This window comes from Harpia harpyja, chromosome 17 (assembly GCF_026419915.1).
Source record: "Harpia harpyja isolate bHarHar1 chromosome 17, bHarHar1 primary haplotype, whole genome shotgun sequence".
Taxonomy (NCBI): domain Eukaryota; kingdom Metazoa; phylum Chordata; class Aves; order Accipitriformes; family Accipitridae; genus Harpia; species Harpia harpyja.
Genome location: NC_068956.1, coordinates 23,858,240 through 23,883,592, shown reverse-complemented (window position 1 = coordinate 23,883,592; position 25,353 = coordinate 23,858,240). Strand labels below are relative to the sequence as shown.

Sequence of the window (25,353 nt, the reverse complement as noted above, 5' to 3'; positions counted from 1 at the left end):
GGGATATTCTGCTTCCTCCCTCACTTCCAGTTTTCCACTAGGGATGGCAGCAGTAGTTTTTCATTGCTCCCATCATGCAGCCAGAAGGCAGCTGTCCCAGGGATTTGAGGAGCCAGGCGTTGAACCTCGCAGAGCGATGTAGTGCCATGGCTCTGGAAAACGGGCAATGTAGGAACTGATATATTGGTTGAACTGGTGACCCACCTGATCAAGCAGTCTATTGCTGTACACAGCTGCCAGCAGAGGAGATATTTTACAAAGACACATGAAGATGCTATTGTGGATAATTATGGAGTGTCTGTTTGGCAGAAGGGGTACCTTAGTAACTTCAGGTAGTGATATGTCTGTTTTGATGAAAATTGTTTGTATGGCTTGTTACCTCCAAGGAAATGATTCCCGCTTGCATAAATATTCACTTTTAGTGAATCTTTTGAGGTTCTTTGCTTCAGTAATATCCTGTGACTATGAGTTCCGCACATTCATTATGCTTCACTAAAAGAGAGAAAGAAAAAAACCCCAACTTATGAGATGTAAGGGAAAGGTGCTAGGTAATCAATTTTTAATTGGGCAGGCTCAAAAAGAAAGAAAGGTAAGAGAAGGAGAGCATCCTGATGAGGTGTATTATATTGCCATGAGGTTGTTTGAAACGGCCTCATTACTCATGCATGACTCATGCATTTACAAAGGAAAAAGTAAAATCTTTTTAGGGATATTGGTCTGGAGACAAAAGGGATCTCCAGGCCTTCAGCCAGCAGCCAGGACTGGGGATGATGCTGACCTGACACAGCTTTCCTCCTGCACTGGGCAGAGCCAGCTGGGCTGTGCCGCTGCGGCTTTTGCCTTCCCTTCCTGCCTGGCAGGCAGCAGGAGCGTGGCGGTATGAAATGGAGGTACTGGGAAACCTAATTCAGAAAGCGTTTGTTTCCAAATCACGTGGTGCTTTGTGCTCTGGTAGTTTTTAACTGGCTGGGTTTATTCTCCTCCCGCGTTCCAAGGGTCAGTGTTGGAGAGCTGGGTGCTGCCGTGGCCGGGGTGTCGAGCAGCCGCCTCCAGCAGCATCTCAGCAGGGGCAGGTACTGCCTTGGATCTCCAATAAATCGCCCCCGTGCCAAGGTCTGCTCGTTAGATGTTGTATCCCGTGGGAGACGCGTTAGTTAATTTAACAAGGTTTTGCTGTGGCTCTGTTTCAGTGACTGGTTTGGTCCCAGAGCGGTGCCCTGAGGGCTCCTCAGCCCGGCCGGTATCTGCCCGAGTGTGGCCCCTGCCTCGGTGAGCCCCGTCCTCTTGGCTCTCCTTGGGCTGTCCCTGACAGAGCCACAGAACCGCAGAGGGCTTGAGGTGGGACAGGACTTCTGGAGGTCGTCTGGTCCAACCCCCCCGCTCAAACAGGGCCACCTACAGCCAGTTGCCCAGGACCATGTCTAGATGGCTTTTGAGGAGGGAGACCACCCTGGACAACCTCTTCCAGTGCTCGGTCACCCTCACAGGGAAAAAGTGTTCGCTGATGTTCAGAGGGAACCTCCTGTGTGTCAGTGTGTGCCCGTTGCCTCTGGTCCTGTCACTGGGCACCACTAAGAAGAGCCTGGCTCTGTCCTCCCTTCAAGTATTTATATACATCGATGAGATTCCCCTAAGCCTCCTCTTCTCCAGCCTGAACGAGAGAGATGTTTTCTAGTAGAAGTGTCACAGGTCACAGCACTGCCAGAACCACATTGGAGAAACGTGCTGGGGTCGGGGACTGTCCTTCTCAGCCCCACACCGTGCTTTGCCCCACAGCAGGCCTGATGGGTGCCTGCCTGGAGCCCAGTGAACCTGGAGAACTTTTAGGACCACGGACTGTCCCAGCAGGGAGAGAAGGGACACACAAGCCCTCGCGCTGTGCACGGTGGCTCTGGGCTGAGAGGTGGTGGAGAGGTGGTGGGATTTCTTTCTAAGCACCAGCACCAGCTGGTTCTGCCACAGACTGGTGCATAATGGCCCGAACGAGCCCCGTGCACCTCCTCGCAGCAGGTTCGGTGAAGCTGCTGCTGCTGGCAGTGCACGTGAACGCTGCTGCTTTTCTCCAAGCCCCAGCTCACCCTTCTTTTCCTGTTAGATACTCCCACAAAGAGAATTTCCTTATGAAAGGTGAGGCACCAGCCCAGCAAGCTCTCGACTGTGAAGAGCAAATGGTTTATTTAAGATGTCTTTGCACTCTGCTGTGGACCCCCAGCTGGATGAGAGCCTCTCGAGGCTGGGGCTGTGCCGGAGCCACAGCCCCCGTGGTTTTACAGTGCCGATAGACCAGACAGAAGGCATGGGCATCTGGAGAAACCGAGTCCACCCTGAGGAAACGTGTTCAAGTGGAAAACGCACTTACAGGTCCAAAGGACACCTGTGTTTTGGTCCTGCTTCTGCCACTCGCCTGCTGCCTGCGTGCGTGTGAACCAGCCCACCTCCTCGCTGGGCGTTTGCACCGTGCAAATGTCACTTGTTGGAGCATCTTCTGCTCCCGCTGTCCAAGCGTGGGTGCAGGAGAGGAGCCCAGTTTATGGCTGCCGTTCCTGTCCAAGCTTGCGCTAGCTCCAGGGACCATTCTCCCCTATGACTTAAATTAGCTCCACCATACTCTTTGTAGGGAGCGCTCCATCAGCAACACGTGTGATAACTTCCCACCTCTTATCTTCCTCTACTGCAGCCATTATCAGACCCTCCTGTGTGGTTTTAACAGCGTAATTCCACTGAGGACCTACCACCCGCGGAAGGGCTTGCGTGCTGCCGAGGTGCTCTGGCTCTCATTAGGGCTCTGACCCTGCTCTCAACGGTGGTGGATGAGAGCTTTGCAAGTCATTTAGGCTGGGAGAGGATCAAATCGTTGCAGAGTTTTCAAACCCCTCCGGCATTAGAAAAGCTACAGTGCTTACGAGGCACAACTTCTACTTCTGTACAATTTATAATTTCCTTTAATTGCTTAAAGTGCTCTAATTTTTACACCGTTGTGAAAGGATCTTTGTTTACAATGATTGCAGAGGGTAATATTTCTAGCATGGGTAACCATGGCAATGAATAATTCTATTCTCAGGAACTGTGCCAGCTGCACTAATGCCTTATAGTAGCACTCAAGCAGTTTGCTAATGAGAGACTTCTCGTTTATTGAGGAGGACATTTTCCCATGTCCACGCATTAGCCTGTAGTTTCTTAAAAGCACATTCTTTATCAGTAATACGTGGAGAAAAAAAACTGAAACAAAACAAAACAAGCAAATCTCAGTTACATAGCTCCTCTTGCATGTAAGGTTTTCCTGTTTTTTTTCTTGGAGACTGTATTATAAGATACATTATTTAAGGAAACTTACGGTATGCAATAGTCTGTTTTGTTTGTACTACCACCTTCTAAAATAAGGATGAGCTTAGGATGCTCTACAGCAGCTTTCTTACACAAAAGGCACCATCCTGTAAACTGATCTAGTCAAAGATATGCAGCTTTTATCACTAGAGGAAGGACTTAAACTATTTTAAAAGATTAGTTTTATACAGAATTTTAGTTGAGTAAAGAATAATTTAAAATTATATTACTTTATAAAAATATATATTACAGCTTGGAGTTGAATTACTTCAACACCAAAGCATTGAAATTGATTAAAATATTGTTCTCATCTATGTATGAACATGATTATTATACTTGTAAAAAAATTATATAAAATAAGTAAAATATCTATTTTTACATGTTTCATGATTTAAATGCAATTTAAATTATTTTAACAATAAATGTTCCAAATGGAATACTTTTTTAGCTTATATGATTTAGGGTATGTTCAGTAGAAACCCTCAAGGAATAGCTAAACTACAGTTCCTGTCATTCCACGGACCGTGGTCTCAGAGTACAAAAACAACCAGGTAGAATAAAGCATCCTCTCCTGTTTTCAGAAAAACATTAACAACAATCCCAAGTCTCTTATCCAAGATCAAAATCCTTAGGAAAGATTTATGGAGCAACTGTTGAATTGGGCAAAGTTGTTTGGAATGGTTGTAGCTCGAGGCTTTCTAGAAAAGCATTTCTTAGCCTTGTGTCTTTGATCAGAGAGAAAGATGAATGTGTCCAAATAAACAGCACAGCGCAAACCTTCCGTTTTTTTCATGTTGCAAAGCGGATTGATCTCTTTTCTATGGTTAGGATTCGGTGCCCTAATTAGCGGGTTCTGTTGTCACCAGTCTCTAAGTGACCGACATCTGCCCAGAACCAGCTGTGGGGTGGCTCACGCAGCGCCTGGCCTCCCTCCGCAGGGCTCCCTATCATCACCCATTCGTGCTCTGCTCGCCAGAAAAGGTCCTCTGCCCATATTCCTAAAGACAAAGCGAGATCCACCAACTACGGTTTCCCAACAAGCTCGGTCCGAGTTGACTTAAATGAGAAAAATTCCCCCCAAATTCTGCTCAGCCTTGGGATAGCTTGGTTCTTCTGCAGCTCAGTAACGCCCCCACCTCTCCAGCATTTAAAAAAGTAGGTCAGTTCTGAAATTAAAACAGCCCGGAAAAGCCATAGTGATTTTCCACAAAACCGTCACAACTGAATGGCTGACTTTTTTCCTCCCGTTTCTTTTTCCAGCTAAGACAGTTCCCTGGGTTAACTCAAATGATCACGTCGCTTGGGTCTTCCTCTGCCCCCCGAAGCTACAAATACTCATTTTGTGGAAATTTACAGCTCATCTGCTTCTCTCCCTCCATTTTGCCCCAGTGTGGACAGCCACCAAGAGGACTGGTTCTCCCAGCCCGGGAGCCTTCGTCCCAGCGGGGTTTTCTCCCCGGCTCCGCTCGGCACGGTGGCGGGGCCCCGGCTCGCAGGCAGCCGAGCCAGCCTGGGCACACGTGCCAGCGGTGGGGGGACTGCAGGTGGATCTGATACCTGCTGGCCTGAAGGTTTCCTCCCACGTGTACGAAGCCATGCTGTCTCCTCTCTCTGCTTTCGCTGGAAGCTTAGAGGACATTTTCCAACAGGACGATGGCACGGGAACAGTTTGTGCACTTCTGTGCACTGGCCTGATGAACCCTGATGGACCTGATGGCTAACTTGATGAACCCTGCAGAGATTGCCTAGAAGAGAAACAGTAGCTGACCTTGAGCCGCTGACCTGATCTACCCCAAACTACCCAGCGGTTGCTGCTGTTTTCATGGCTAACCCAGATAGCTGCCCTGACGTGGGAATGCTCTGTTTCTGGGTTTTGGTTTTTTTCTTTTTTCAGGAAAGATGTACTGACAAAGGAAGAGCTACAGGAAGGGAAAAGAAAAAAAGGGAGAGAGAGAGAGAGAGAGTCACTTCGTACAGCTGTTCCAGATGGCAGACGCCCAAACCCAGGCTCCTTCGTGGAGGTGGAAATCCAGCATGCACTTCTTAAGGTCCGTGGAGTTACCCTTGATTTATGCTGGTGTGTGAGCAGTCCTGGCTGGCAGAGCTGCTGCAGTAGTGCAGGATAAGTGCTCAGGGAACAGGGAGGTTGCATCAGGATTAGAAAATAAGGCTGTCCTCAAGGGGGAGATTTATACAAATTCCTGCTGGGTTTGGGAGCTTGTGACAGGACCAGTGTTGTGCATGGTGCCGTGGCTGTTCCTCCCCAGCGAGCGGAGCTGGGATCCCACCTCTCACTTTGCTGTGGGCAACAGACCTCCGCAGAAATCCTCTCTCCTTTCGGGTGTGGGGATGTAGTGCCCCAGAAGCTTCCAGTGAGGGGACTCACACCACAGAGGGTTAAAGTGCTGTAATTTCCGAGGCAGTCCTGAGTTCATCCTTTTCTGAGGGCTGCGGTACTGCTCATTAGAAGCAATTAATCTCCAGTGCTGCGCTCTCCTGTCAGCTCGTGCTACTGTCACGGGCCAGCTCATCCGTGAGGAAGCAGCTGGGCATCCCACGCTGACCAGCGTCTCCTCTGATGTCTCACTTTGCTGTCATTCCTCACAGGTGGTTTGGGTAAATATGTGCATGGGCATAATACATTAATGGCAGTCACATCTAAGACCCATGAATAAGGGGAAACCTGAAAAGCTTCTGCTGCTGCTGAAAATTAAGTTTGTGACTGAATTAGGTGCAGTTTGAGAGATGTGAGCCATACCCCAGTGCCTGGGAGCTCTGTAATCACTCTGTAAGAGGGCTAAAGAGGAATCGGTGCACTGATTTGGGAAGTTTTCTCTGACAGCTCTTTTCTTTAACATTGGTGCCAACTGTAGATGACGTAAAACACTGCCGTACCTCTCTTCATGGACAAATTGTCACCAGTCTTTGGCATCCCTAAGACTTTAGGAGAAGTTTTTGCTCAGCCAAGGTCAGAGGATGGTTTTCAACACTCTTCTGCCACATACATTATTCTTGGGCCTCTGTATAAACCTGTTTTCCCTTCAGAGCTGTGGCTGATGTAAAGGAGCTTGACCTAAGGGTTTCACCGCTGGTTTTACAGGTAGCACTGTCTCTTCCCAGCATACAGGCTGCATGTTGCAAGGCAGCTGCCAGCAACCATCCGAGGTAGTAGGACTCAGCCTAATTTTTTCTCTCTCGTCTACTGATTGATCACTTGTAACCCAAACCCCAGTCAGAGATCACAAACATTGCCTGAGACATTACATTATTTCTACAGCAGATCTCAGTTCTCCTGAACACCCCAGAAACCCTCTACAAAACACGTGGGAGACGCTGAAACTATCATCTTGGAAAGGGCCAAATCTACTTACCCTGGCTCAAAAAGGTTGATGATCTTATGCAAAAATGCATGTCCCCATTAAACTTGACACTACCTGCCCCACCAGAGACCCAGGGAACTGTGGTATTCACTGCTTGATTTGTTTGTCAGCCATGATTTTCATTTCTCATTTTCACCAAACTAACTTGTTTTTTCCTTTTTCCTTAGAGCCTCCATTCACCCAGCTTGCAAGTCATTGAAGAGCAACTGCATTATGTGTAAAGACTACAAAAACCAGGTACCAGGACCCTGTTGTATGACAAAGATGCTTTACCAGCATTAGAAATCTGGCTGGAGGTGGCCTGTGGAGAATCCCTGCTGGGCACAGGAGCTGCACAGAAGCTTCCAGCCCAGACAGCCTAAGGGAGGCAACTCTGTGCCTCGTGTAACAGCTCGGAGTGGTAACCCTTAGATTTGCACCTACACAACTCTAGTTTGTCCTACATCCTACCTTCGTCCACACCTGTCTACTGATGCTCCTGTCTCTTTACAACTTATGATGCGTTTCAAGTGTATTTTTGAGAGCATTTCAGATTATTCTTGAAAACTTGTATGACCAAGAGGATTGCAGTGGGGATTTCTACTGCAGTCTGAGCCGTCTCTGCTCTGCTCCCCCTGCAACCACCACTCCAGGGCTTTGGAGCCGGGGGGGTTGCAGCTCTGACACCATCTTTTTGGTGCCTCCTTCCTGCCGGTGGAGCAGGCAGAGTTTACCCGGCCGCTCACCGATGCCACGCGGATGAAACGCACCACCGACCCGCCACGCTGCCCCCGCCACGCTGCCGGGACCCGCCGGCCGCGCGGGAGCTGAGCTCGGCTCCCGCTCCCGTCTCTGAGCCGAGGAAGAAGAGCACGCAAGCGTCTCCCGCTTGTCGAAGGCAGAAAAATATCCTTTCGCATAAAACTGTTTTGACTTGGGGCTGACGTGCCCAACACGTTCAAGCGCCGCAAGGCTTATTTCACGAGTGCCCCGGCGGAGTGCAGGCTGCACCCATAGCCCGAGAAGAGGTGCCGGGGGAATGGTTTTGGCAGCGATTCCTTCCTCCCCTGCAGCCGGGGAGCTTCAGGAGCCAAACCCCAGGAGCTGACCCTCGGCAGCTGGCACGGCAGGAGGGACGGCAGATGCGGGCAGACCGACTTCTGCGTGCAAGCTGCCGTCTCCTTGCCTCGCTAAGCTGGGGCTCCCTGACGCACGCTTCTCCCGGGTGGGCTGGCCGTGCCGCTGCCTTCTCCTGCTGCTGCCGGAGCCCTGCACCTATCCTGCACCCGGACGCGCTCCGTTCCCTCTGCAACTCCAAGGGGCGTACGTGGGGGAAGAAACCTCACGAGGGTGGGGGGAGAAGGAGTTCAAAGGCTCGTCGAGGAGAGGCCGCAGAAAGAGGCATGGTGGGGAAATAATAATAGATTTTGCAATGGGGAAAAAGAATTTCTGAATGTGGAAAAAAAAATGCTCATCTAGTTAAACCCTTCTCAGTTTGGAGCTCTTCTGCCTGCTTGGTGGCTAAATTCCGACTCCTGCAATTTGTACACAGGTCGCGGTCCCATGCAATGTCTTTTGAGTTTAGGATTGGGAATTACTGCTTTCTCCCAGTACTGAACATGGGCCTGTGAAGAGACTGAGTGGTACAAGCTGAATCTTCCCTCTTTTTTTTTTTTTAAATTAATGCTCTTGCCACTGTCTTCCAGCTGCTGTTGAGGAACAGTCTGGAATGACTTGTGAAACTCTCCAGTTGTCCCTCGTGACGTCTGGCCTGAATTGGATGGGATGATTTGCCACGATCCTGCCTGACTGTTTGCGCTTTGCAAGCCACGCAGAGGACTAGGTAGCCCAGGTGGGCAGAGGGGGCTAAGCCCCTTCCTGAGGGCAGCTCCCACCCCATACAAGCCCCCCTGCCAAGAGCATCTCATGGGTGGGAGAGGCTCCGCTGGGGGGTCAGCGAGGGTGGCCAAGTGATGGGTCCCAACGTGATGACCGCTCTGCCCAGTTGCCATGCAGGGCTGCGGCTTCTCCCCATCTTGCCGGAGGGAAGCCGTCCTGCCATGCCACAGGCTGCCGTCTGCATTGCCAAGGATGCAATGCAGGAGTGGGAGGTGGGAGGACGGGAAGGGGAGGCTGTTGGATGGGGAAAATACAACTACTTACATCTCCTTTGCTAGCAAGTCTGCCCAAGTGCTATGTCTGTCCAAGAAGAGTCTGCTTGTATCAGTGGGTGATGCTTAGAAGTCAATTGTAATGCAAATGCAACAGAATACAGCTCTCTGATTGTATGCCAGGTACTACCCCTCCTTGGGTTGCAGGAGTACAGTTTTTACTTATTGTCCATGCTGGGCCAAATTCTTCTCTCACCTTAGCTCATTCTTGTCCAATTATTCTCCAGACCACCTTCCTTTTTTTTTTTTTTTTTTTTTTTTTTTTTTTTGCTATCATCTCTGCAGGCTTCTGAGAAGTGCTGCACTTGTCTGGGTTTTTTCTTCTGCCCATCAGGTCCTGGGTCATTTGGTTTCGGAGCAGTGAAGAGATGCAGTGAGCCTGCTGTGGGCAGACTGCCCTGGAGAAGTAAGAGTAGCCTGGCCATTACCTGTTGATTTCCATTATAAAGGAGCACCATAGACCGTGGCAGTATTTCAGTGATGTAACCCAGTCCTGTACGCACAGGCAGAATTTGGCTCTCTGTGTCCTGGCACAGGAGGTGGAGGGAAGCCGTGGAAGTAGGTCCATCAGGGTGAGTGCATTAACTCGATGTTTTGAGATCTAATTCTCAGAGTTAAAATGCATGAACAGAGATTTTACACTGAAATCTATGATTTCCTCTGAATTCTCTTCTTTTGTGCCTTCTGCATACGAGCTTTTGTTAGTCAATTGCTACACAGCATTTTACAGCGTGTCTTTTGTGTAGTGGTCCTTTCAGCTGTCATGCTCTGATCGCATTCAGCCTAGATGTATAGAGCATTTATTGTTTGCTTTGGGAGTTTTTTAATGAACATTTCATTTAATATTCAGCCTTACTTGCCACTTGTCAGCAAGATCAACATCCTGTTGAATTTCACTCCGAGCAACCTCAGTGCATCAGTTACGGGTCCACGTCTCATTTCATCAATAGTTGCAAATAGGCCACAAGACTGTCTGTGTCAGTCGTGTATAAGAGTGAAGACAACAGAGGTCTAAATACAAACTATGATGGAAATTACCGACTTTTTCCTTTCCTTCTCTTCTCAGGCTCTGACCCATTTTTTCCCCCCATATCTCATCTGTAGTAAATGTCTTGAGCTCCATCTGAGGGTGTCCTGCCAAGGGGAAAAGAGAATTATGTTTGCTTTCTTCCCTTGTTTATGCTGCATGGAGCAGGCCTAAGAGGTTTTCCCCTCTTTATCCAATAATATTATCTTGTTTTCTTTTTATAATAACTCCAGGGCTTGTCCTAATAGGCTCGCTGGATAACTGGAGTAATACAGATATATACAAAAACTGCTTTGCTGAGAGGAGTAACAATTTTTCATTAAGGCTATTAATGTCCTTAGGGATTTTTATTCTGTTTCACTGAAATGCCTAAAAATATGTAGCAGAAAATATACTCTTGTTAAATGATTGGATAATTCTGCCATCTTAGCTAAGAGTTGGGCAACCACTGAGACATCCCACAGATTCTTCAGCAAAAAGAAGAAAAGCCAAAGTTGACATTTTACATATATTTTTCTTTTAGAGCTATAGGAAGCAGTCCCAATACTCTTATGCCTTTTTTTAATACAGAAATAAAAGCACAAGCAAGAGCACAAGCCAATTTTTTTTGTTTTCCTTGGTAGGTCACTGCTAACAGCATTTTTTGAAATCCCAGCAACTGCTACTAATCCTGACCTGATTTGGAGTCTTTTCAAAGCACACAAATAAAACCAGGTTGACAAAGCTCAGCTCAGAGACTGGTTTGCCTTCTTTTATCTCAACTGGGACTGCCACAGGGGCAGGAGAAGTACCACCAAACCGATCAGCTGGCAGCATTGCTTTCAAGAATACTCTGGAGCAGCAGCATCAAATCCTGTAAACTTCCTGGGATTGCTGGTGTGTTGGCCGTGGCGGTAGCAAATGCTGTACGTGAACACTGACCTCCAGAAGCACTTTTTCTCCTTCTCTTTCCCTCTTAGCATTTTCTTAAGTTTCCTCTTTCCAATACCCATGTGCGCCTTTAGTGCCTGCAGCACTGACCTTCCCTAGTATTTGTTTCCTCTTCTGCACGTTCCTGCCTGTTATTTCAAGGGGAATTGAAACTCTTCTAAAAGCCCTGGGAAAGGGCTTTTCTTTTGCTACAGAGGCTGCAAATTTGCCATATTTCTCCCACATTACAGTAGGGCTCCAGACCCACTTGTTGTCAGTCATGCTGGCAGGATCGATAACTCTGGAAAAGGAGGTCAGAATGGGCAAATAAATTGACATTGAATACAGTAATAAACAACCTGGCTATAAGGTCCCCTCACATACATATTCCATTTTCTGCAGTTTGTCATTTAAACGTGAGGCAAGCTGTATTCAGATAGGAAGTCAGGAATGATGGGAAAGGAGGAAGAAGGATGATCAAGGCACTGTTATGACAGTAATTAATTTAACAGCATGTGCTTGTGTGGATGTGTTTCAGGATTTCATTGCATCAAAAAAACCCATCTCAGGTAGTTTTGGGACACTGATGAAGTTTTATTGCTCTTCCCAACCCTTGTCTCTAAACCCAGAGTTTGTTTGGTTTTTTTATATCATGAATCTCACTGAAATATTGGTATCCTATGACCCGCTCTCTCTGCCGCTCCTCCTGTAATTCACTCCTGGGTCCTTCCTCAGCAGTGAGTGCTGCCAGTGTTGTTACTGCCTCCCCTCTGCAAGTCATCCCTCTCACAAAGGCTCTCCACTTGAACTAGAGAAAAGGGATTTCCTCCCTAAAAGACCAGAATTTTATCCTCATTACAGAGCTTTTACTACTGTGTAATACACAGCAATCATCTAATATCTGTCGTCTTTATCCATAAAATGAAAGCATTAATATCCCCATCTGTCAAAGATTGCATGTAAACATTCATGCCTCCCAGGATGTGATAGAGATCCACATTCCCTTTCATATAAGCACTGCTACCTCTTCTGTCCTAATGCCTGATCCACGGCAGTGGCCTCAAAGAGCTTTTCAGAAGACATTCACACTCTACTGATTTATTCCCACATAAAGGTAAATACATACATAAGCATATACTTGAACAGGTGTTTCCACAAGTCATCATGTACTCCGTATCCAAATAATATTTTAGTGCCATAAAAGGGAAGCTGATTTTAAGGACTCACAATAATTTCAAACTCTGGGGCTGTTTTCCAGCAAACAGATTACATGCTTACAGCCCTATGCTGTTTTCCCCATACATTTCAGATTCTCTCAGCTCAAAACCTTGCTTGGTGCATTTTCCATGATGGTTGTCATTGGTCCATTAATTCTAGCAGCTCCAGGGTAAATTCTATCTGCATCTTCCTGCAGCTACACGGCATTTGATTTGTCCTCATCTACATAATCCATCTGTCCCCCAATTTGAGAGCTGTGTGCAGCCCTAGGTGCCAGGGAGCATGGGCTCAGTGCACCGCTCTGAAAGGCATGGACAACAACCTTGCGTAATTTCTGGCTTTTTTTCTTAGCATCTGATTAAATTAATGTGATTCTTGCATGAGTCATGTAATGGGTGTCTGTTTAATGTACGGCTTCTCAGCCGTGGCACCTGTTTCTGGGAGGTGATGGATATCAGTAAATGGAGTTAGAGGTGCTTGGTTCATCTCAGGATCTCATCTGAAGTAGTGTGACAGTTCCTCGGCACGGCCAAAAACCACACGCAGTGTTTCTTTGCCTTGGAGCATGGGGTGGGGGCCAGCCCATGGGTGCCAGTCTACCTGGTTTCTCCATCCTGAGGGCTTCAGCAGCAGCTAAACCAGAGGGAACCATCAGCTCAGACAGGGAGACCTCCAAGGCAGACGGTCCTGCGTGCGAGGATGCTGCGGGCAGGAGCCCGAGCACGCCGGCTCTCACGCAGCCTTCCCGGATCCAGCCCGCAGGGACCTGGCCACCGGAGCACTGGCAGTCTCCAGCAGATCTGCTTTGGTTCACCCCCACTCAGATTTCCATATCAGAACTTAACTCAAGTACTGGAAAAAATGATCTTTGTGGCGTGGCTGGCTTTATGTACAGTTTATTATGTTTTTCTCCCAAACGATCTTGGTTTATTCAGAATCTGCAAAGAACTGTGGTGTCTGATCCGGATGGGCTAGTGGAGCTGACATCCCCCATCACCATCACAACAACATCTGGCTCTGGCCTACTTGTGGCAGGCATTTAATCAGATACTTACAGTGTACGTGTCTGTGGATGTGTTTGCACAGTGGAAACTCTCCCCATGTTCCTTAGAGCCCGGTGCTGCTGGATTTATTTTTTTTTAAAACCCAAATTTTTGCTGCTTTTTAAAAAATTTTTCGATGTTTTCATTCAGGTAAGCATGGCTGTAGGAGGACAGAAGGCTGAGGACAAGTAGCAAAACACGAGAGCATCCAGCATGTTGGATCTTAGGGAAAGATGCACAAAGATGCCCAATAAAATTATGCATGTTGGATAAGCTTAAATCTTCTCCTGCTAATATGCAACACACAGGGGTACTCTGTAAAAAGCAATCTGGACAGAGAGAAAGAGGATGTGTTCACTTATAAGTGGACTAAAATTATTTTTGCTTCCCATCATCAGTTTATGACAGTTGCTGCTGCTTTAAAACTCTTCCAGCAAGGACAAAACATGTTGGGTTTCTTTTTCAAAAAATTGTTTGTTTCCAGTGCACTGTGCTTGAGCCAGCAGGCATAACCCAGAGTTTTGCAATCTTGTGTTTTGAGGGGATGGGGAGGACTCTGAGGCCAAGCTCTGTACCAAATACATGCAAACATCTCACCTCCTTGCCCCCAGGCTTTCCCTCTCCTCAAGCGAGCATGATGCTGCCTCACTAAAAGGGCTTCGAAGTCTTTGCTCGGGAGCCACTCTGGAGTTGTTCTGTGTTATTGAAATGACAGGTTTGTGTTGAAAATTTCCTTGCAACTCACTCTTCTGCCAGAGCAGGCATTACTGGTTGGTTCCCAGGTTTGCACATCATCGAGGTCTGTGCTAACCTTGTCTCTTCACTGACTGCTTCAGCACTGCAGGGAAAGGGATGTGAGAGGAGACCAAAAGAACTAGGACAGGAAACAAATACTGGGAAATAATAGCTTGTAAGTGAAGAAGGCCTCCAAGGAATCACAGGGACATGGCTGTAGATCTGCTTGAACTAAGTAACAGCAGCAAAACACACCTGGCAATTAAGGAAAATGAAAAACAGGTGAAATTTCACCTTGGGGGTTATTCTCCTGATGGCCACCCCTCCTGGGAGCAATCAGCCCTTGAAGCCATCTGCACTGGAGAATCCCCAGCTCACAGTTTCCTAGCTACAAGACCCAGCAAGGGGTTTGGTTTATAATCAAGCCTATAGTTTGCAAGACTTTTTTTATCCATAAATCTTTGACTTTTTTCTTGGTGGCAGGGAAACACTGCTCTGGCCCCTCCAGAACCTCCCTCCTGATGCTTGAGCCATGCATGTGGGGGCCACATGGGGTCCATGCCCTTAGGAGAGCACTAGGGCATCAAGTTGTTAGTGGACTGCTTACCTCATGGGTCTCACAAGCAACACAGCTCCTGGTGCACAGCAGCAGGGCTACCTCTCTCCCTCCCCATGTCCCCAGGGACCAGCTTGGAGCACACCAGCGTATCAGCTAACTGGGCTGATTTGGGGTAATTGGCCTGTCTGGTCTGGGTGCACACCTGACAGCAGGAGAGTTTGAGGAAGAAAGAGCCAATTTCCCAGGTCACAAAATCACTGCAAGAGAGAAGACTGGCCTATTTCCAGAGGTGAAGAGGAAAAGTGATTTTGAAAGGACAGGTTGGAGTCAAAAGGAGAAGCGTATGCAGTGCTCTCTTCGCTGGATTGTGTGGGTTCAGGGTACTTCTGCACAGCCCCCTGACAGACCCCAGTTCACATCACACAGATATAATTTTAATCCCAGATGCATCGCCAGAGTAAGCCCACTGGTTCCCTCCAAGATGAAACCCACAGCCCAGCACTGGTGTTCTTCTTGCTCGACTCATCCACTTCCCCCAGCAGAAGACCTGCCCCGGGGCAGTGTCACCCCATGGTGGCAAACCTAGCACAGGGCAGTACTCATGCATCGGTGTCCTCTTTTCTTCCTCTACATCCCCTCTCGGAGGACGGGACGCCCCTAATTCTCCCTTTCCCGCTTTTCCCATGGCTCTAGGACACAAGTCACCTCTACTCTTCGTCTCCAGCCTTTCCTTGAAGGAGTGCCAGGGAGTCCTGCAAGGCACAGTGTTGGCACGAAGAGGTGAGTGGGACCTGGCTGCATCCCCTCCCCATTCCCACCGGGCACATTTCGGCACTAGAAGGGGAGGGAGTGGATCCCGAGGCAGAGCAGGGCCAGAGCCCGGGCAGGGAAGGGGACAGAAGGGAGCACAAGGCTGCTGCGGATACAGCGGCAGTAGCTCTCAGCTAGTAATACTGCTGGTTTTAGGCATTTTATGTGTTTAGGATTGTATAATTTACCAAGTGTTGATACATTCCCCATCACTAAGGATAAAAGCGTTGCTGCAGCTTGAGATCACTGTGTGTGTAGGTTTGTTACCGTGCGGGTCTTTTTGCATTTTTAGGATGGCTGTGCTAATGTCTTTAGGTCAACCTGCCCAAATTCAAGTTCCACTGCTGAACCACATGCTTGTTGGACTTCAGCCAACGCCACGCGACATGGCCAGTGCCTGTCTTTGTGCTTTGATTTTAGGAACTCTCATTACCAGAGGGAAAACAGATGCTTCCCATCTAGATTAATCAGGGAAGAAGTTTCACCCAGGGGATGCATCTGTTTAAAGATAGTTTAAATGTAATCAAATTGGTCAACTTTGAGGACTAGCAGAGCTCTGCCATGAGGGACAAAACAAAGGGACTGAATACAAATATTAAAATCTGTGCTTACGCAGGATTCTGGGGACTGTGCTGTGCACTTTACTATGAACTGAAATACCCCGAGGATAAAACAGCAGCTGGGATTAAAACAAAGCTGGCATCAGTCCAAAGTACCAGTAAATCACGTGGGATTATTACTTCGCTAGAGATTTTACTGGTGTGGAAAGAAAAGAAAGTAGAAACTGATTTCTGCTAAACAAAGGAGTTAAGAGGAATCTCCGGCAAAACTAAGCCCTCGTCCTGCAAAATCTCTACCCAGTTCTTAATGCTAAAATTAACAATGTATGAAACTCTAAACCCACTGTTTCCAAGCAGGATTGGGGTCTGACAAGGGATTATTTCCTCCATGCAGTTCATAACATGACATACAAAGGGTGGGAAATGATCAAATGTGCATAGATTTTTTATCTACAAAATTTCCTTTTCTGTTTATACAGACATTGAATGTGAACACAAAGGAGAGCAAGCATTTGGTATGTTAGAGGAGAAAGGCAGAAGAGGTGAGGAGGAAGGAACACATGGTAAAAAAATAGGATATAAAAAGAGAGCCTTAAAAATACACTGGAGCAGAAGTGTCAGAAAAGTCCTTAAAATAACCTGGCTGATGGGTATGATGAATGATACGAACTAGTGCTTGCTGTAATCAGGTGTCCAGGTGAAGCATCCCCCTTTAACGACATTCTCTGGAGGCTTCGAGCTGGATCACTTGCTAGAAACCAGCCACAGCTCATAGCTGGTACCATATGACAACAGATGTTTACCAGCATCCTCCGAGAAACTCATTTGTGCAAGCCAAACTCCCAGTAAACATGTCACAATCCCCAACAGCATCACATCAGTGGGAAGACTGGATTTTGTCATGGAGAACAGGACTGAAGAGCAATTAGAAGGGGACCAGTACTGTCTCCCTCCACGTCGGTGCGAGGGCTGGCTGGAACCTGCTGGATGTCTAACGTGCCGCCTTGTCTCATTGCTGAGGCTGGGATAACTGTTGAGAACTGGATGGAACTCTTTTAAAAGCAAAAATGAAACCATGCCCACTTATCTCCATCCACCTTTGCAAAGGCAAACATTATGTTTTAGAGGTTATTAGGGAATCGGCTGCTCTCTAGGTTTTTGGTGACAGCTATGGTTGAATGTGCCTTGGGCTTTGCTTTGCTGAGAAGCACAGATTAATCCCATGCCGCTCTTTCTTCCAAGGCTCCAGCACAAATGAATTCAAAGGCAACTGTTAGTGCAGGCTGCATTGAACCTTGCGTTAATTGAGCTTGCTGCAAGGCAGGCGTATACAAAGTGGCTGCAAGTCAAGCATCATTTGAGGAGGGGAATGTGAGTATTCTGGTGTGAGAGTAATCTGGCCACAGCCTCCGGCCCAGATTTTTGCTGAATTCATTGCCTGACATCTTCTTAGAGCCAAAGCATCAGGAGTCCAAATGTCTGAGTAGGACATGGGAAACAGATACTGTGAAAGCCTCGATCTACATCACTGCAGTATCTAATTGCGAAGGATACTTCAATGTAACGTCATGCATATGAAGTTCACACCAACTATACCTATCTTAAGATTTCATAACATTCCTTTTCATGGTATCTGAGCCCTACACAGTCAATACTACTGGGAAACTCTAGTAAATACATGTAGTTAATCTATGGACTTTTCCCCTCTCTGTAGTAGGAAGGCTTTAGGATTTCTGCTTATTTTCTTCTCCTCTATTAAATCCTTCTCTGTTTGGTGAGCTGGTTTTACCGTGTAGTTATGCTCCCAATGGAGACAAAGCTTTTGGGGGTGCTTGATGATCAGCAACTAGAATTCACAGTTTCTTTTAGAAATGTGTTCAACAGCCCAACCCTTTGACCAAGGAGGTAACTTTAGATCCTAATGATTAATAACAATAATAAAAAAAGAGGACATTAGACTTTCTCTGTAGCTTCATGGAGTGCATCTAACCAACAAGATTCAGAAGGAAATTCGGGTCCTGCCTTTCCCATCTTGGAGTCTCTGGAGTGTGTAAGTGTACTTTGTGCAGCCACGGTTCACTTTGCTAAATATTCAGTGCAAGTCAAAGCCACGTATCTGTAATCCTACTCTGTTTTATCACCGATGTAATGACATTTACTGGAAAGCACATTAGGAAAAAATAGTCTGGGCTAACTTCGCTCTTTCAAAAACCTGCAATTTAAGCTGGATGTCAGAAGGTGGCAGCAGTAAAGCACAATTAGGCCCTTTTTGTCCATAGGCTTTTGTTTCAAACCATGTTTTTGTTCCCAAAAGAGGCAGATTTTTAAAAAGGTGTCATTTTTAACAGTGACATCAAGTGTGACAGGCGTCCTTCCAGTAAATGTGAATGCATGACTGCCTTTCATCCTGATGGAAAGCAGTATCAAGAGCAGAATATACCTTATTGTATACAAGTACACTTTTAGAAAAATCAGGTTGCTCTATTATCTTCAGAAAACTAGTCTTCCCTCTTAGCCATAAGAAAAGATAACATAATTCTGTAAATGCCCGTCCAATATGGTGAGCATTTACTGAATTTCAAGGATCATTTCTTTTAAATAAAAAAAAAAATCTATTCGTATTGCAAGCATTTCCCCCAGTGAAGACTACATTTTAAAGCTCAGGAAAAGCAGAGAGAGTCTGCGGTGGGAGTATTCATCAGTTGATGAGCAGAGAGAGTCTGCAGTGGGAATATTCGTCAGCTGATGAATGTTCAACAGTTTCACTCCACCTCTAAGGTCTTTGTCTGTGAGTCTGTGAGCTTCACCCATAGCTTAGCAGGGTGTCAGCTATGAAAGGACACAGTGATGCCAAGAGACAAAGTGTGTTTGATTGAGGCTGTTCTTGCAGAAAGAAAAGCCAAGAAATGAGGCATCGTCACTCAGTCTGTGTCCCCTTCTGCAATAATAACTTAATATGGTTCCTAGACCATATTCTCAAGGTTTACTATCTGACATGACTTCAATATGCTTGCTGAGCTTTGGCATGACAAGTCCTGCCCTTCTCCAAGTTCTGACCTAACCAGTTGCCTTACTTTGCTGTATCCTCACGAATGTCATTGCATTTCACTCTCACTTCAGAGAGATTTGAAGCAATTCTGTCCACTCTTTTCCATCACTTTAAGGGGACATTCCTGGAAACACTCCTGCGTGATGCAAACCAGATGCTGGTTTTGACAGTGTGTGATATTGTCTGTGGTATAAAACCAGTGTAATATGTCTATAGATGATAGTGTTTATCCCCTCAGCTATGTACCTCACACTCTTCCCTTCAGCTGGGATGACTTGCCCCAGGACATCTTTCTGTAACTATCACTGAAGAACCAAGTGCCTTTTTCTAGCTAGAGCTCCTCAAGTGCTCTGGCTGTGCAATGTGCCGTTGCAGTGTGTCCTTACCTTGGGAATGATGAACTCTGGACAGTTTCTTCTCCCTGGTCCAAGCTATATGCTTTTGTGTGACACACAGGATTCATATGTCTCCAGTTAACAGGTTCATGAGTCCAAGTAATTTCTGTTTTTCACTGGATATAAAAAAATTGTATGTAATGCAAAACATGCCAATGATGCCTTTGTTTTATCACATTTATTTCTTCCAACTTTATTCATGCCTGTGGCATGGAAATAGCTTGGGATAGTCATGTAATGGTTTCCACAAGTAGTTACTTATCTTGTACAACAGACTTCTGCTCCTCAGCTGCTATCAATGAGTGTTTCTTAATTTCTTCAATGAGCCTGGGCAGATTGACACCAGTTGAAGATCAAATCCCATGTGATTAACTGTGACAATAACCACGGCTAATATGGTCTTACCCTGTATACCTCTAGTAATCCGTGTAAGACCTAAGTAATCTAGTCAAAATAATAATTTGTGAGGTGGCTGTCAGTTGTCAGAAAGGGGGAAGAACATCTGTGATTCTTCTGCCTGTCCCAGTCTCAGGGCTCCTAACGATCGGAGCTGTACCTTCCCATTGCACACAGCTGCTTCAGGGGACACTTATAAGTCACTGCCGTGCAGTTATTCCTCCTGTATAACACAAACATGTAACGTGATTCATCACCGAGGTACTCCAGAGTTATGACAATATGATTCAATTAACTTCACAAAGATCTGCCTATTACTTGCTTTAATGAAGATGCAATGGATCATGACACAAGCTATAAAAAATACCAGCGCAGTTTGAGTAGTCTATTGACCAAGCAAGAGAGAGAAAGAGTTCTTCAAAAGCCGGGTACCATCCTAAGTCCTGAGAACCAACTGGACTTCCAGCTGATTTTTAGAGGTACCCTGAAGTAGTATTTAAGAAAAAAAAGGTTTGTAATCAAAAAGACAAGTTAGGTCAAGATACGGAGACTTTCACCCTGTATTTTTGACAGGGTGTATTTTACAGACCTAAGTGTTGTAATCTTGTAATACAAATTTTCATAGAACAAAAACATCTAAAGGTAATGAACGTATATATCTCCTTAGAGCTGGGGAGAGGGAAGTTTATGAAATCAAAGTAGACAGCAGTACAAATAGCATTCAGTTGCACATCTTCCTTAGATACATTGGCTCTACACATGACTACAGGTAGGACTGAATGATCTTCCCTGTTTTGCTGTATTTAAAACCAAGCTTCAAATCACATTTTCTCAGCAGAGAGAGCTTTTATGTCGTACATGATTGTTATCAGTAATAACAAATGAACTAATGCCTTCTTTATTCCACTCAGCCAGTGGGGCCAGACAATAAAGTAATCTGTCTCCCTTTTAATTTAATTTTGCCATGGGAATCATTGGTACTACTTGGCAAAATCCCTGCACAGAAGGAATATATATTGTTGAAAAAAATGAAACAAAATCCTCGTATGCTGATGCTATCTTGATAATGCCTAAAAATCGGTCTATGTGCCAACTTTCAGTTCCTGATCAAATCAGAATATGTGAACATTACCTGTAAAAATGTCTGTAAAAACTTTGATAGAAACATTTTGAGTTTTGCCTGGGAAAACTACTCAGTCACTCATGACACTATGGAAATATATTAATGGACTTTTCCTATGCATCCAATCAGAAAGTGATTTTCTTCACTATAGGTGGTTATTCTTCCACTGAGGTTCAAAATAGAAAATGACTTAGCACCTCCATCTGAGGTATGGCAGGTGTTCCCATACATTAAATGGATCTCAGTGCCCTCCAGAGAGAGTACTTTATTCAGTACAAGCTGGGGTGTATTACAACAGCTTAAACCACTCTTATTTACATTGATGTCCCTATGGAACAATCAAAAGTTCAAGTCTGTGGACAAAATGGCTTCTCAATGTGTATGTGCTCAGTCTGTAAGGCCTTGATCCCTCCAGCTCCCTTTGGGTGCTGAGCCCCTCTGTCTGCAAGTGCCGCACTCGAGCCAGCGTGTCCCTGGTCTGACCGCGTGGGACACGATACACGCAGGAGGCTGCTATTTTGATTTCCCCAATTCCTTCTGTTTCCACAGAACACGCCACTGCCCATTCCAGCAGTGATGCTACGCATGGGAACACCTGCAAACCTTTGTGCGAATGCAGGTCCCGCGAGGCAGGGGCTGTCTTTGCGGCACAGTGGGATCAGCGCTCCCAGAGCCGCAAAAACGCCAAACGGGAAAAACCCTCGGAGGGCTGGTTAGGAAGTCTGGCAATAAAAGTTGACCATTGGGCATTTGTTTCAGGCTGAGCTACTGGCTATGGAAAAGAAAGGGATTTGAGATTCTTGTCAACTCTCAGACTATTATCGCAGACTGTCAGTAGTGCCACTGATTCTTCATTTCTACCAACTTTGAGAAAAACGTCATTAACGCTGAGCGATACTATGGCAGAAACTTTATTTATTGGCATTGCATACACAGGAAGAACTTCACCACCCGCAGTCAAAGCTGGAGAGCAGCCGAAGGCATATAATCAAGGCCTTAAGAAAGTATCTGTGGCGGGCACTTGATTACAGGGTACAGTGCACTGATTACAAGCCAAGATACCCCCAGATCAGAAATCGGAATTAGTACTTTTTAAGCTCTAAAGGTAGTTTAAAATATTCATCTGAGCCCATTACTACATTCAGTATTTGGAAATAAACCCCATTTCTCCACATAAGGCTAAAACTTCAAAGCGGTAAGAATTTGCGCATGTAATCCTTACCTTGTTGCTCAGTAGGACATTAACTACATGTTTATGTTACTGTTAATGGTTAGACTTCTCCATAACATAGGGGAGAATATTATAATTGGTGGTAACGCAGACTCCACCTGCAAGGCCTGGAATATTGCGTTTTCCATGTTTGCCTTGATTGGTTAGTTGGAGTTGTGAAAATAGGATGTGACATCTGCCTGGGCTTGTGTGTGCAAAATAGCAGCTGTGTGAGATGTGATAGGCAATAATTGGCTGCCTGCAGAGCAAGAAAACACTCACGTAAATGACGTCTCTCTCTCTTCTAAAACATTAGGCAAGGAAGCCTTTCAAGAAGGGGCAGGCAGCCTCTCAGGAAAGAACTGTCAAGTTTGCTTGCATCATTGTGTCTCATTAAATTGGGAAATGCACCTCTTCTAATCATTAGTTCAGACAGCGCATCATCCCACCATCCATCAAGATAGTATTATTGTAATGTATTATTTGTGTCAGTGTTTGCCATAGCAGAGTTCTTGGAGACTCCCGTAATGCAGCCTTTTTTTCTTTTACAGAAAGGCAAAGAAACTATTTAAAATTAGGGATTCTTAGGAAAGAGATAGAAAACAACACGAAAAAGCATCATTACATTGCCAAATAAACCCATAATGCACCTACACATTCAACACTGTAGGCTCTTCAAACCCCTCTGTCACAAGGATATGGAAGAGTCAAAGAAGGGAAGCAGACGAGATCAAGGAATGGCACCTCTATTAGGAATGAGTATATCATCTAAGTGTCTTCGAAGTAGAAGAGAGACAACCTGGGGAGGGGAGGCAGTATCATATTGGTCTACAAAGTCCGAGTGACAAGAAGAGATTAAGCACACAGTGTTATTCACCATTTCTCATAATTCAGAAATCATAGCTATAAAATGAGCTTGTTATGTTTAACCCTGTTCAATTCCAAACAGTCAAAAGGATGTACTTTTCATATAGTACACGGCCAAATGCTGGAACTGACGCCATAGAGTACTTTGGATACTGAATGATGAGTTCACTCCATGAGTTTGTAGAAGATAAAACCACTGACAACAGAAATAACTCCTGTTGCAACTTCTTGATGAGGAGTTTGTCTGGACTGCTGAAACTTAGAAGGTACAATGCATGTCCTATTCTTACACTCTTCCTTAAACACTGACTTCTGTGAGCTAGCTGGATCTTTAAGTGAGCCAATAGACTTCTTTATATGTTTCAATGGTGTAAATAAATTTTTACTGTTGCCATGATTAGCAACAATAATGGAAGTGATAAAACAGTACCTTACATCAATAAAACTATTTATTTTTAAAAACATGCTGGTTTCACTAATGTAAAAAAACTCAGAGGCCTCTTTGCCTTGAACTGAAAAGTAATATGGAGCTAGGAAGAACTGGTATTGCAGTCAAGGCCTTGGATCAGTAGCAAAGTCTGACAAGAAGTCAGTTTTTACGTGACCCAGTTGCAACTCAGATATGGAGGTGACCTGGCTGCCAATTTATTTGTGACACTACTGTGATAGCTCCTGCTTAAGTTGTAATGGCTTAAAATGAAATTATTTTTATCCAGCTTTTCAGATTATTCCTGAAAATTTTTTATATTTTTAATTTTTAAGCTGTAATGTTTTTCTTTTTTTGATCTGTAGCGCTCACCTGATTTCAATTTTCTTATTAAAAAAAGAAAAACTAACCCAGACTTTAGAAGCATCTAAAACATATTTAAGAAAACACCTCATCATATTTGCAACACCTTTCAGCTGTGATGCCAGGACAAGACGTGACAAGGGCTGTGACTCCTTAGGTTGCTCCCATCTAGTGCCTTCATCCACTGATGGATCTCATTATGTGGATGCTTTGGGGCAGGGAAAGCGTGTAAGCGATACTGCAGTAGAGTCCCAAGAAAAATAACATCTGAAAGTTCTCTTGAGCTCACAAAAGCTCCGCTCCTCCTCAGTCACGTGTGGTATCCTCTGAGATTGGAAGTCATAAAAGAAAAAAGAAAATAAAAGTGATGCAGTCAGAAGTGTGACCTTCACAGCTGCAAATCCACTGGGAGTCAGAAGAAATTGTCTCCTGATATAAGAAATACTGCACAGATATACACAGGGACCACAGCAGCAGCTGGCCGGCCAAATCCAAATTCTGGCAACTAAATGCCACAGATGCCTGCTAGGTAACTGATAAGCAGAAGCATCACATTTGCACTCCGTTTTGGCACTCTTCAGGCCTGCATGGGGAGTATATGTGTGCGGTAATACAGTTACTGAAAAACAGAAAAACATGCCTGCGAAGGATAGAGAATAGGTATAAAATGGGATGGGATTTTTATTTTCTTCATGAATTTTATTCAAGAGCTTTGAGTTAACCAAGAGGCACGGTTTCTACAAATAATATCTACTTGACATGTCTGCTCTACTAGTCACACAAAAGGGAAGATAAGGATAGAGAGCAATACAGAGAATGAAGGTTTTCGGTGTTTGTCCCCATAAAGGCCAGCCATAGCACTGGCTGCTGTCTGGGCTGGCTGGTGGTTGGCATCAGCCACCATCCCGCTGCCTGCACTGGGAAAGGTCAGAATGAGCTGCCTGGTACTGTGTGGTGTCTGAGGAACTGAGCTGGGCATCTGGCTTCCACACCTCCCTTCCTAATGTGTGGCTGTCATCCCCGGAGGAGAAGAAGGAGGTGTGAAAGGAGGGTACCAGGGTGGCTGGGAGCAATATGCACAATGTCGGTGTCTTTAACGTCCCCCAAGACAACAGGAGAAGCAGAGTCCATCCCTCCACTGCTGGCTCTCTATTCTGGCTTCCCTTTCTCTGATGGGATAACATCAGAGGCAAGAACAAGGTCAGGTCTGAGCTTGGGTTTCTTCATTTGCTCCTCTTCACTTGTGTGACAGCAGTGCTGGAGGGGAAGTAGGGACCACCTTCTGGTGAGGGAAGGGATGAGGCTTCTCGTGGGAACTGGTGTGAGATGGCGTGGGGCTGGGCTGCGTGGGGGTGATAGGTGACTGTATCTCAGGAGGTGAGAAGCAATGGGGTCTTGTACTTTTGGAAAATGGAGAGATGTGGGAAGAGAAAGGAAATATCAGGCAGTTATTTTCCTCTAGTACTTGGGGCAGAGAAAAAATCACTTTTGGTTGTGCAGCTGAGGAACTGTGGACTGGCTCTTAGCTCTGCAGGAAATACAGGGAGAGTCTTTCATGCTCCTTACACAGTAATCTGAACAGCAAACATAGACTAAACTCTGAATCTAAAACTAATGACCCAATTCTGTGTGGCCACTGAATGTGGGTGGGAAAATCCCTTCCCCTTCCAGTGCTTCTTTTTACTCACTCTTGTAATGGGCATAAAAGTACTCACCTCCATCAGCAAGCTCTTTGAGAATTATGACCACCAGGTAAAAGCAAGGCATTTCAATAAGTTTTCTGGAGTTTTTTGTGCTAAATGTATTTT

At 45.6% G+C, this 25,353-nt stretch overlaps 1 long non-coding RNA gene across 5 annotated transcripts; it reads left to right on the top strand.

The window, feature by feature from the left end:
* Nucleotides 1-9,258: 9,258 nt before the first annotated feature.
* Nucleotides 9,259-23,435, top strand: LOC128153502 (uncharacterized). Of its 5 annotated transcripts, XR_008238987.1 has the most exons (4): nucleotides 9,259-13,766; nucleotides 15,039-15,125; nucleotides 17,686-17,765; nucleotides 22,863-23,435. It is a non-coding gene; the product is annotated as an uncharacterized LOC128153502 (long non-coding RNA). The 5 variants fall into 5 exon arrangements; XR_008238985.1 differs by having other exon boundaries at nucleotides 17,686-23,435; XR_008238984.1 differs by having other exon boundaries at nucleotides 16,195-23,435.
* Nucleotides 23,436-25,353: the final 1,918 nt, after the last annotated feature.